Here is a 10,277-nt window from a genome sequence, read left to right on the forward strand (position 1 = left end):
AACTAGGACCTCGCATATCAGAGAAGATTTGAGGCTATCGGGGGGATGCGGGCTGCTCAGTGGCGCAAATGGTCCGAACAGAATGTTCCACTGGGTTCCTTGAAGGTTGTCTGAGTAGTGATGAAGAACTGTCACGTGGCCTAGTTGGGATAATGCCACATGGACAGACGCGTGAATGTACTCGTGGGTGGACACGTGGGATAAGGCTCCTACAATGCCCCCTTCAGCACAAGCAGCTGTGTCTGGACAGAGATGGATGGGTTGAGACTATCCTTTGGAGCCTCCCTAGTGTGGGCGAGACACGTGTCAATTGGCTACAGAAGGGATACTCCCGTCGAGGCATTTTGTCAAGTGGCCTATCGCTTTGGGGTGCGCTACCTGACGATTGCCTTTTAGGATTCCTAAGGTTTTGGTTCCCTATAAATAGAGGACCTCAGACCTTTTGGGATTCATTTGGACGTTTCTTGTTTCCAAGGTTTTCTTTTTTCTCGTCATTATCCCCTCTACATTCTACATCCAGCTACTGTTTTCTTGTCGCCTCGTCGTTTATCTTCACGGTGACATTTACATTCTGCCTCGCCACATCTCCGGTGGCTGTCCATCTTCCAAGTGGTCCTGCCATTTTTCCTAGTTTTGGCATAGGAAATCTCAGTTTTTGCTAGCGCTGCTTCTTTTGAGTTTTGGAAAGACTTTGTTCCCTCATACTGGCTTTTTACTTCATTTGCCATATTTAGTTGCTATTGGGGATTATTTTGAGTTTGTGGTTTTACATGACACAATATAAACATTGTGGTGTATAGAATGTAGGGTTGTACTGGTACTTCTTTGGGGAAGGAAGACCGTCGCTGGTGATAGGTTCGATGGCGTTTGTTCTTCGCGGTTTCACTTCTGTTTTATTCAAGACCCATGTGGGGTATGGTTAAGGTGGAGACCCTTGGTTAGGGTCTACCCTATAGGCTGAGCTAAGAGCTCTATTCAGGTATGGGCTTTGAGTCAGTGTAAGCTGGCCCTTGCACAATTGAGGTACTGCTCATGAGTAGGGGGACCGAGTGACTGCTTTATGATGTTCGGTCGTTGTGTCGTGCAGGTTTTACTCGGCCCACCGCTTCAGAATGTCATCACGAGGGGGTATTGCTTTTACCAGCGCGATTGGTTAGGGTAAGACGGGTGTCTAACCGAGAGAAGGTATTAGATGCACTGATGCGAAGAAGCCCATCAAACTTTTTACTGAACGGAAGTTCAGGGAGCGCTTCCATGTTCCGTATGGGGTCACAATCCGCTTGATGGGTGGTGGCCTAGTGTCAATCGAGGAGGAGCCTTTTAACACCACTGTTTTTTAGTAAGAAGCAATTCAAATGCTAGACTCCGTTTTTCTCTTCTCTTCATCTTCAAGCAGTTTATCCATTTTACAAAGATTCCCCCAATCTTCCTCCATCCGAACGCTGTTAAGATACTGATGGGGTGTAGCATTTTGAATATGCTATACCACTTGGACCTTTCTTTGCTAGATGTTCTGCCTGTCTATACGGTCAAGATGAGTTAGAAAGAAGTTTTCAGTTTGTCTGCTCATATTCCGTCACTTCAGTTGGTGATCGGACTTCCAGATTCCACCAAGGGTGCAATAAAAGGACACATTGTTGTTTCGGGCCCTTGGGCTAGTTCATATGAGCATCCGACTCAAGGATTTGAGCCACATCGTTCATTGGGGATTCTGGGTAGAGAAGATTGTTGTTCTCTTGTCATTTCCTTTATAATTATTGGATTTTTGTTGATATGCATCTCTTGATGTATTTATAGGAAAGAGGAGGAAAGACTAGCTGGTAGAGTTCGTGGATAAGACTTTCTTTGACCGATTAAACAAGTTATTTGTGATTTCTGTTAGTGAGCAGAATCATGAGACTTTGATGATTGATTAGAATTTGCAAGCAGTGGTCCAGGACTCTCAACCGTACGCTATTCCCACTCTTCCTTGTTTTGAGCCTAGAGTGTTGGTGCCCGGTGAACACCATGTGTTGAAGGATCTCTCTTTTTACGAGGAAGCCTCAACGATAGATGCGAAGGCAAGGCAAGACTGACTCAATAAAAGAGAGCAAAAACGTCAGGAGGGGACCCTAAGACATGCTTCAGGCGTAGGTTGTCCGGCCACCAGCTCTGCTGTTCACCCCTCTTTCAAGAAGAAGTTTGTTTCCTGGCCTATTGAGAAGACCTTGGATTTATCTCCGTCTTCTTCTTCTTTTTCCACTCTCTGTAGACGCCAGTAGTAACCAGGGCTTAACCGGATCGCCTTTAGTGGGAGTCAGTCCGAACCGGGAACCTGAGCTAGTGGTGCCATGCATTATTCTTAAGCCAGAAGGAGAGGAAGAATAAGAAGAAGAAGAAGAAGAAGAAGAAGAAGAAGAAGAAGAAGAAGCAAAAATGGCTTCAAATCTAAGGTCCGACTTCAATAAGAGGCAACGTAAGCGCCTTTCTGAAGCACTTTCGATTGCACTTCTGCCTACTAAAAAGACTCGCCCGAAGGCTTCTCACTAGGAATCGGTTCTGGATGACCCTATGGTGTAGATGCCTCATTCTGATTCCATGAGACCCGGGCAGGAACTGGTTGCAAATCCTTCTATTGAAGACATTTGCCTGGCATAAGATGTGACTCCTGTAGCCACTTCGGGCGGCAATACTAATGAAAGAGACTCCGATCAGTCCTTCAAGCTGGGAGGATATAGCGATGCGATTGAAGTCGGTTCCTTGCTTTACTACACCCAAACCTCCAGCATTAGGTGTGAATGCCTTATTTCCTTTCACCCGCCATCATTTTGTTGAGTTACGTAGCGATCCTCGCCTTGCTGGCGTGGTTCACCCCTTCCATGGCACTTTGTAGTCTATACTTCAGTGTACTTATCCAATGCAGAAGTACATTGCCGAGGAGACGACGGAAGTGGTAAAATTTGCTATTTCTTTGCCCAAATCTACTTAATGTCCTACTCTAACACTTGGTTCAATGTTGTTTTAGGGGGTGGTTGCTATCCATAACCTGATGCGGCAACGAAGCTTGCTCTTCAAATGGTTGGAGGTCTCGAATAGCATGCGTGCATTTTTTACCCAATAGATAGATAACAATGAAAGACTTTGCGCTCAGTTTGTGCGGGTAAAGAATGAGCTAGCCACTATTCGAAAAGCCGTCGTAGACATGAAAAAGCTACTGAAGGAGTTAGAAGAGGGGATGCAAGTGGTGAAGGTTGAGGCTTGCTGGATGGGAGAGGAAAAAGAGGCTGCAGAGGCCAAGTGCAAGAAAGCTGAGTAGGAGAGGGACCAACTAAAGAAGGAGCTAGAGGAGCTCCGGGCAGTATTTGAGGCTCAGAAAAAAGAGCTTGAGGAGCTTCGAGTTAGGTTCATTGTTGAAAAGAAGGAGCTGGAGAAAAATTATAAGAAACAAGTTGATGAAATGTTCTTCTTCGGCTACCAATACTGCATGAGGAAGAACGACATCATACAAGATATCCCTAGATACCTTTCTGATGAAGAAGAAAATGCAATAGTTAGTGGCCCGACCCAAGGAGAAAAAGATCTGAATGCTACTGGTCCATCTGGACAGTGATTTGTTTCCTTTGTACTTCTTTTTTTCTTTCGTCTTGCTTTGCCCGAATTATAATGACATTTAACACTTATTACTACATATTTCTTTTATTCTATTTGTGTCTTCTTATTGAAGTTTTTTTTTTTTTTTACTCAATTTATTGATAGAACTGTTTTAAGTTAGATACATTCTAGGGGCGGAGCAGGGGTGTTCCGTCTAGTGTTTGCAAGTGGTAAGCCCCTGAATCTCCAGCCTTAGATACAAGATAGGGTCCTTCCTAGTTTGCTTGGAGTTTTCCGATTCATTTTTCCGCTGTGTTTTCAAAGACCCTTCTGAGGACCAGGGTCCCAACTCTAAACGTGCGTGACTGAGCTTTTTTGTTGTAATGGGCAATGACTCTTTGTTGGTAGGATGACCACATTTCCTTTTACTTTGTTTGCCCAATCTAAGTGTCTTTCCAGTTCTCGAATTTCGTCTCTCTGACCTTGGACAGCCATCCGGGTTGTGGGCATGTCTATCTCTGTTGGGATAATTGCATCCATCCCATAAGCAAGAGCAAATGGAGTAGTTTCTGTTGGTTGTTCGAGTATCGTTTGATAGGCCACAGGACTCCGGGTAGTTCATCCACCCACATTCCTTTGGTTTTTTCGAGCATTTTCTTTAGTGTAGAGTGCAAGGTTTTGTTTGTTACCTCTGCTTGTCCATTGCTTTGAGGGTAACGTGGAATGGAGTACAAATTTTTGATCTTCAGCTCCAAACAAAAGTAACTAAAGGCAATGTTGTCAAATTGTGGTATGTTATCAGCTACAATCACTTGTGGGATTCCGAATCGACAGATGATGTTCTTTCAAACAAATTTGGAAACGTCTTTGTCCTTGATGTTGGCATAAGCTTATGACTCTACCCATTTTCTAAAGTAGTCAGTGGCTATAATCAGAATTTTTTTTTTGTGCGATAGCGACGGGTAAGGGGCCAACTATGTCAATTCCCCATTGCGCGAATGGCCAAGGGCTTGTGATTGGATTGGGGACCTCAGATGGCATGTGAGGAATGAGTGTGTGTCTTTGGCACCGATCACACCTCTTGACGTAGTCTTTTGGGTCTTATTTCATGGTAGGCCAATAGTATCCTTGCGAATGAGCACAATGGGCTAGGGTTTGTCCCCTTATGTGATTGCCACACACACCTTCATGTAGGTATGCCAATACATACTGAGTCTTCGCGTTGTTTAAGCACCTGAGGTATAGACCTCCAAAGGATTGCTTGTAGAGGCTGTCCCCGATCAGAATGAAGCGGAATGCTTGCACCCAGATCTTATGTGCTTGTTTGCTTTCTTGAGGTAGATCCTCTGTCCGGAGGTAGGTTTTGATCTCGTGCATCCAACCAACGCTTGTTTAACTGGTGTTGCAAATTGGTGCGACTACAATTGATGTAGTTTGGAAGTGGATGGGCAGTAATACTGCTTCCTTTATAGGAAGTGTAACAACTATTCTGGCCAAACGTTGGCTTGTACGATTTATGTGCGGGAGATTCTCTTGATGACCCACTTGATTAATTTATCCAAGGTATTTCGTACCTTAGAAAGGTACTGAGCCATGCGTCCATCCTTGGCTTTGTACTTCCCTTGAATCTGTCTAACAACTAGTTATGAATCACTGCATATTTCAAGCTTGGAAGCTGACAAAGCAAGAGTAAGATCCAATCCAAATAGAATGACCTCATACTCGGCTTCGTTATTAGAGACCGGGAATCCAAGCCAGATGGCTTGTTATAGTTGTTTTCCGGTTGGCAATTGTAAGAGGAGACCTATTCTAGAACCCGAGACCTGGGAGACCTAGTCAACGTGGAGAATCCACCATCCATTTTCACTAGGTCTTGTGAGTTGAGATGACTTCTGAGGGATCTCAACTATGAAATCAGCCATGACCTGCCTCTTTATGGCTAATCTGAGTTGATATTTGATTCCGTACTCACTCAATTCTATGGCCCACTTCAACATTCTTCCAAATAGGTCAGGTTTATGCATAATACTTATGAGTGGTTGATTTGTGAGCACGGTTACCTGATGGGCCTGAAAGTAAGGGTGAAGCTTCTGCGCAGCACTCTTTAAGGTTAAAACCATCTGCTCCATCTTGGAGTATCGTATTTCTACGTCAACCATGGCCTTACTTACATAGTAGATGAGCCTTTGTTCTTTATCTTTCTCGTGGTGAAAGAGTATAGCATTGACAATATAATAAGATATTGCTAGATACATATACAGTTCTTCACCGGGCTGAGGGCTACTCAGAATGGGTAGCTGTGTAAGATAGTGTTTAATCTCTCATATTGCTTGCTCACAGTCACTTGTTCATCCGGTTGTGCTGAATCCTTTTAGTGTGAGGAAAAAAGGTCTTAGTTTGTTTGTGAAACTTGTTATAAAGCGTCCCAATGCAGCAGCTAGACGGCTTGTGAGACACTACAACTTTTTTTTGGAACTTAAGGGGAATGTCGCCATGGCAGCTTTGATTTGGTCTGGATTGACTTCTATGCCCCTTTGAGTAACCATGAATCCCAAGAATTTGCCTACGCTGACACCAAAAGCGCATTTGGCCGGATTAAACTTCATGTTGTATCATCTCATCAAGTGAAAGATTTCTTCTAAATGTCAAGCATACTCACTCCTGGTTCTAATTTTCACCACAATGTCGTCAATATACACCTTTACAATGCGTCCAATTAGAGGTTTGAAGATCTTTGTCATTAGCTTTTGGTAAGTGGCTCTGGCGTTCTTGAGCCCAAACAACATGACTCTGTAGAAATAGAGTCCGTGTGGTGTTATGAAGACGGGTTTTTTTTTTCATTTGGTTGGTACATAGGAATTTGGTGGTATCTGAAAAAAGCATCTAAGAAGGAGAACATTCCATGTCCGACGGTGGAATCTACTATCTGATTTATCTAGGCCAAGGAAAAACTATCCTTTGGGCAGACGTCATTCAAGTTAGTGTAGTCGACACAAACTCATCATTTTCCTCATTTTTTTGGGACCATAACCACGTTTGCCAATCAATCGGGATACTCAACTTTTTTGATAAATCCAACTGCCAACAACTTATCTACTTCAACCTGAATGATCTTTTGTTTATTCTGATGGAAACTTCGGATCTTCTGGTGGATAGGTCTTGAGGATGGCATAACATTAAGCCGATACGAGGCTATTGATGGGTGGATCCTGGGCATGTCAGAATGGGTCTATGCGAAGACATCTTTATTTCGATGAAGTACTCTTTCAAGAGCTTGCAACTCTTCTAGTTCTAAGAGGGAACTGACATAGGTAAAGTGATCACTTTCCTCTGAGAGATGTATGAACTGTAGGGGGTCAACTGCTGGCGAATCTATCTCCGCTAGGCTCTATAATTTCTATTGTTTCGTTGCACCCGTTGGTTTTGTGGGTGGTTCGTTATCGCTGGCGAACCTGGACTCGCATGCTACCTAATAACATTGGTGTGCTGTTAGCTGGCTTCCATAGAGGTTGATCTGTCCGTCTTCGATTAGGTAACTCACCATTTGGTGATATATAGAGGGAATGGACTTCATGCCATGTAGCCATGTGCGCCCCATGATGGCATTGAACGGGGACAAGTCTTCTACCACCAAAAATTGTACGTTCAGGATAACTGGCTCGGCTTGGACAGATAAAACAATATTACCCAGAGAGGTGGTAGAAGCTCCATTGAATCCTAATAGTATTCGCCCGAGATTTTCTAGAGCTGATGGTGGGAACTCCATCTGTTTAAATGCAGACATCTGTAACAGGTCAACTAAACTACTTGGATCAACAAAAATCTGCCTTACATCAAAATCGTTAATCCCTAATGTTAAGATGAGGGCGTCTTGATGTGGCTGTAACACCCGATTGGGGTCTACTGGGGGAAATATGATTACCCCATTTATTGGGCGTATGCCCTCATAAGCTAATCCAGGTTGGATGGAACTAACCTGTTCTCGTACAGAGGCGGCTCAAAGTAACTTTTGCCTATTTCGTTTAGCATTGTATTTATCATCAATGGGCCCTCCATGAATATAGTTGATTATGACTCTAGGAGCTGTTGAAATTATAAGGGCTGTGGTGACCATATTCCGGGCTACTTTCCCACGTTTTTCTTTTGAGCGAACGTACTGTTTCAGATGTCCAGCTCTTATTAATTTTTCCACCAAGTAGTGGAGACTTCTACATTGTTCCGTGGTGTGGCCATGTTTTTTTGTGATAGACATACTTTCTGCTCCGGTCCCTTTTAGTCAGATCCGTCTTTATTGGTTATGGCCATTTGAAATCAGATAGCTCACGGATCATGGGGAGAAGTTTCTCATATTAAATGTTAAGGGGGGTGAGGTTGGTTTGGTATGACTGCTGCTGTTCGCCTTGCCCTCTACTCAATTGCCTTCGTTGGCTCGTGGTTTTAGAGCTCCTAGTTGAGTCATTTTTGGTAGGTCGACTGGTGACCATGACCTGTTGAGTAGCTGCGCAACCGTCATCCTCGAGCATAGAGTATTTGTTTGCTCATTTGAACAAATCATCCATAATCGTTGGAGGCTTCTTGGCGAGAGATTCAAAGAAAGGTGTACCTGAGTAGATACTCTTTTTAAAGATTTGTAGGACGACGTCCATGCTGTAAGATTCCACTTGGAGTACAACTTGCCCGAACTGCTTCACAAATTCCCTTAGCGATTCATTTTCCTACATTTTTATGTTTTGTAAGGTACTGATGTTTTGCTTATGCTGTGTTGAGCACAAATATTGTCCCACAAAAGCCTCCGATAGATCCTGAAAGTTATTCACAAAATTCATCGGGAGGCGGTGGAACCACGAAAGAGCCTGACCTTGGAGGTTGGCTAGAAAGACCTTGCACAGTAGCGTGTCATTCCTTACGTCAAGGGTCATGAGTTACGTGTAGTGCATGATATGGTCAATTGGATCGCTGGTTCCATCATATGTAGAGAATTTTGGAACCATGAACCCTCTTGAGGGCTTGTAGTTGATGATGTAAGGGTTGAAAGATGTGGAGAGCATGTCATCTAGTCGCCTACTGATAGAGCCGGGAGGACCCTTACTTACCAGATCCCCCACTGGTTGTTGTACTAGCGGATGAGGGAGCCAGTCAGTTACGATTGGTGTGGTTGGGAAACCGTTGCTATATGCGGTTTCCCTCCCATGCTAGGCATTTGAGGCTTTAGCTTTGCGCGCATTGCATCCGATAGTTGAGACTTCCTATTGCGTCTCATTTTTGCTAAGACGCGAGTAGAGTCAGAGCTCTCATCTTGCTATGCATGGCAGGCTGGTGAGGACCTTTGCTCAGACTGCATTTCTTGTTCATTATAGGGGAGCTCTGCATTCCCAGGATACATAGCTTCCTTGTTCTGCTTGGAGTTCGCACGCTAATTTCTAGGCTGTCGACTACGAGAAGGACCCGATGAGGACACTTGAATACGCAACACTTCGTTCTCTTCCCCGAGTCTCCTTGTTTAGAGGAGTAGGGCTTGCATCTGTCTGTCACTCTCGCTTTGACATCTTTCCATACTCGCGCTAGTTGAAGTAGTCTTTGCTACCTATGGCCGATGATCGACTTCTGGAAGGTGTTGACATTTGTATTTCGTTCCCATAGACGACGCCAATGTTGATACCAGGTCAACTGAGGATGGATTCCTCCATCTGAAGTGGCAATGAAAGCTCCCGTTTAGATGCTGGAATCTGAACTTCTTGCTTCCCTGCATAAGATGTCCAAACGGATCGTCTGGGCACACCCTCGCCCAAGTCAGACGCTAAGAAGAATGGAAACCCTTAGAGAGAGAGAGAGAGAGAGAGAGAGAGAGAGAGAGAGAGATCATAAAACTCACAATGTCCTCCCTTTATGTTCTATTACAGTAGGGTTTTTATAGTGTTCGAAGGTGGAGAGGGGCTCAGTAGTGCTGAGCTGACCATTGTAATGATGATTGCGCAGTAGTGACAGGGCAATCATCATATTTGTAGGATGGCTGGGGGCGGTGTCAGATGACGCGTCATGACATAGCTTGCCATCCTTTCAATTTTGCTAGTGACTTGAGACTTGACGTGCCTATCTACTGAATTAGACATGAGGATGGGAAGGGTCTCATCAGTCAATCTAGTGTCAACTAACCAGGGTCTTGCATATTAGAGAAGATTTGAGGCTATTAGGGGGATGCGGGCTGTTCAGTGGTGCAAATGGTCCTGACAGAATGTTCCCCCGGGTGCTTTAAAGGTTGTCCGAGTAGTGATAAAGAACTGTCATGTGGCCTAGCTGGGATAATACCACGCGGACAGACGCATGGATGTACTCGTGAGTGGACACGTGGGATAAGGCCCCCACATTACCAATATTGTCCCTCGAATAATGACCAAATTATTGGCATTGAAATATGGAAAACGAAGCAGGAATGAGTGAAGTATTAAAAAGAAGGGTGACTTAGCTTCATTGCCAACAAGTCTTTAGAGGAACTTCGTTTATACATCAGATGAGAAGGAGCCACGACTTCGTGAGTAGCTTTCATCATATAAGCAGAGTTCTTGACGTATAATTAGGTATGCTTAGGGCCGGCATCATTGCTTACCAGTCTTTCACGGGTCAGCGTATGTAGCTTACATAAAATAAAGATACATCACGATTTCATGTGTCAGGGTGACGGTCCAGTTGTCTCATTCCCATTCCCACAA

At 44.2% G+C, this 10,277-nt stretch overlaps 1 pseudogene; it reads right to left on the minus strand.

The window, feature by feature from the left end:
* Positions 1–5,402: 5,402 nt before the first annotated feature.
* Positions 5,403–10,277, minus strand: part of LOC117920652 — an 11,756-nt pseudogene continuing 6,881 nt past the window's right edge.

Source organism: Vitis riparia, chromosome 8 (genome assembly GCF_004353265.1).
Source record: "Vitis riparia cultivar Riparia Gloire de Montpellier isolate 1030 chromosome 8, EGFV_Vit.rip_1.0, whole genome shotgun sequence".
Lineage (NCBI taxonomy): Eukaryota > Viridiplantae > Streptophyta > Magnoliopsida > Vitales > Vitaceae > Vitis > Vitis riparia.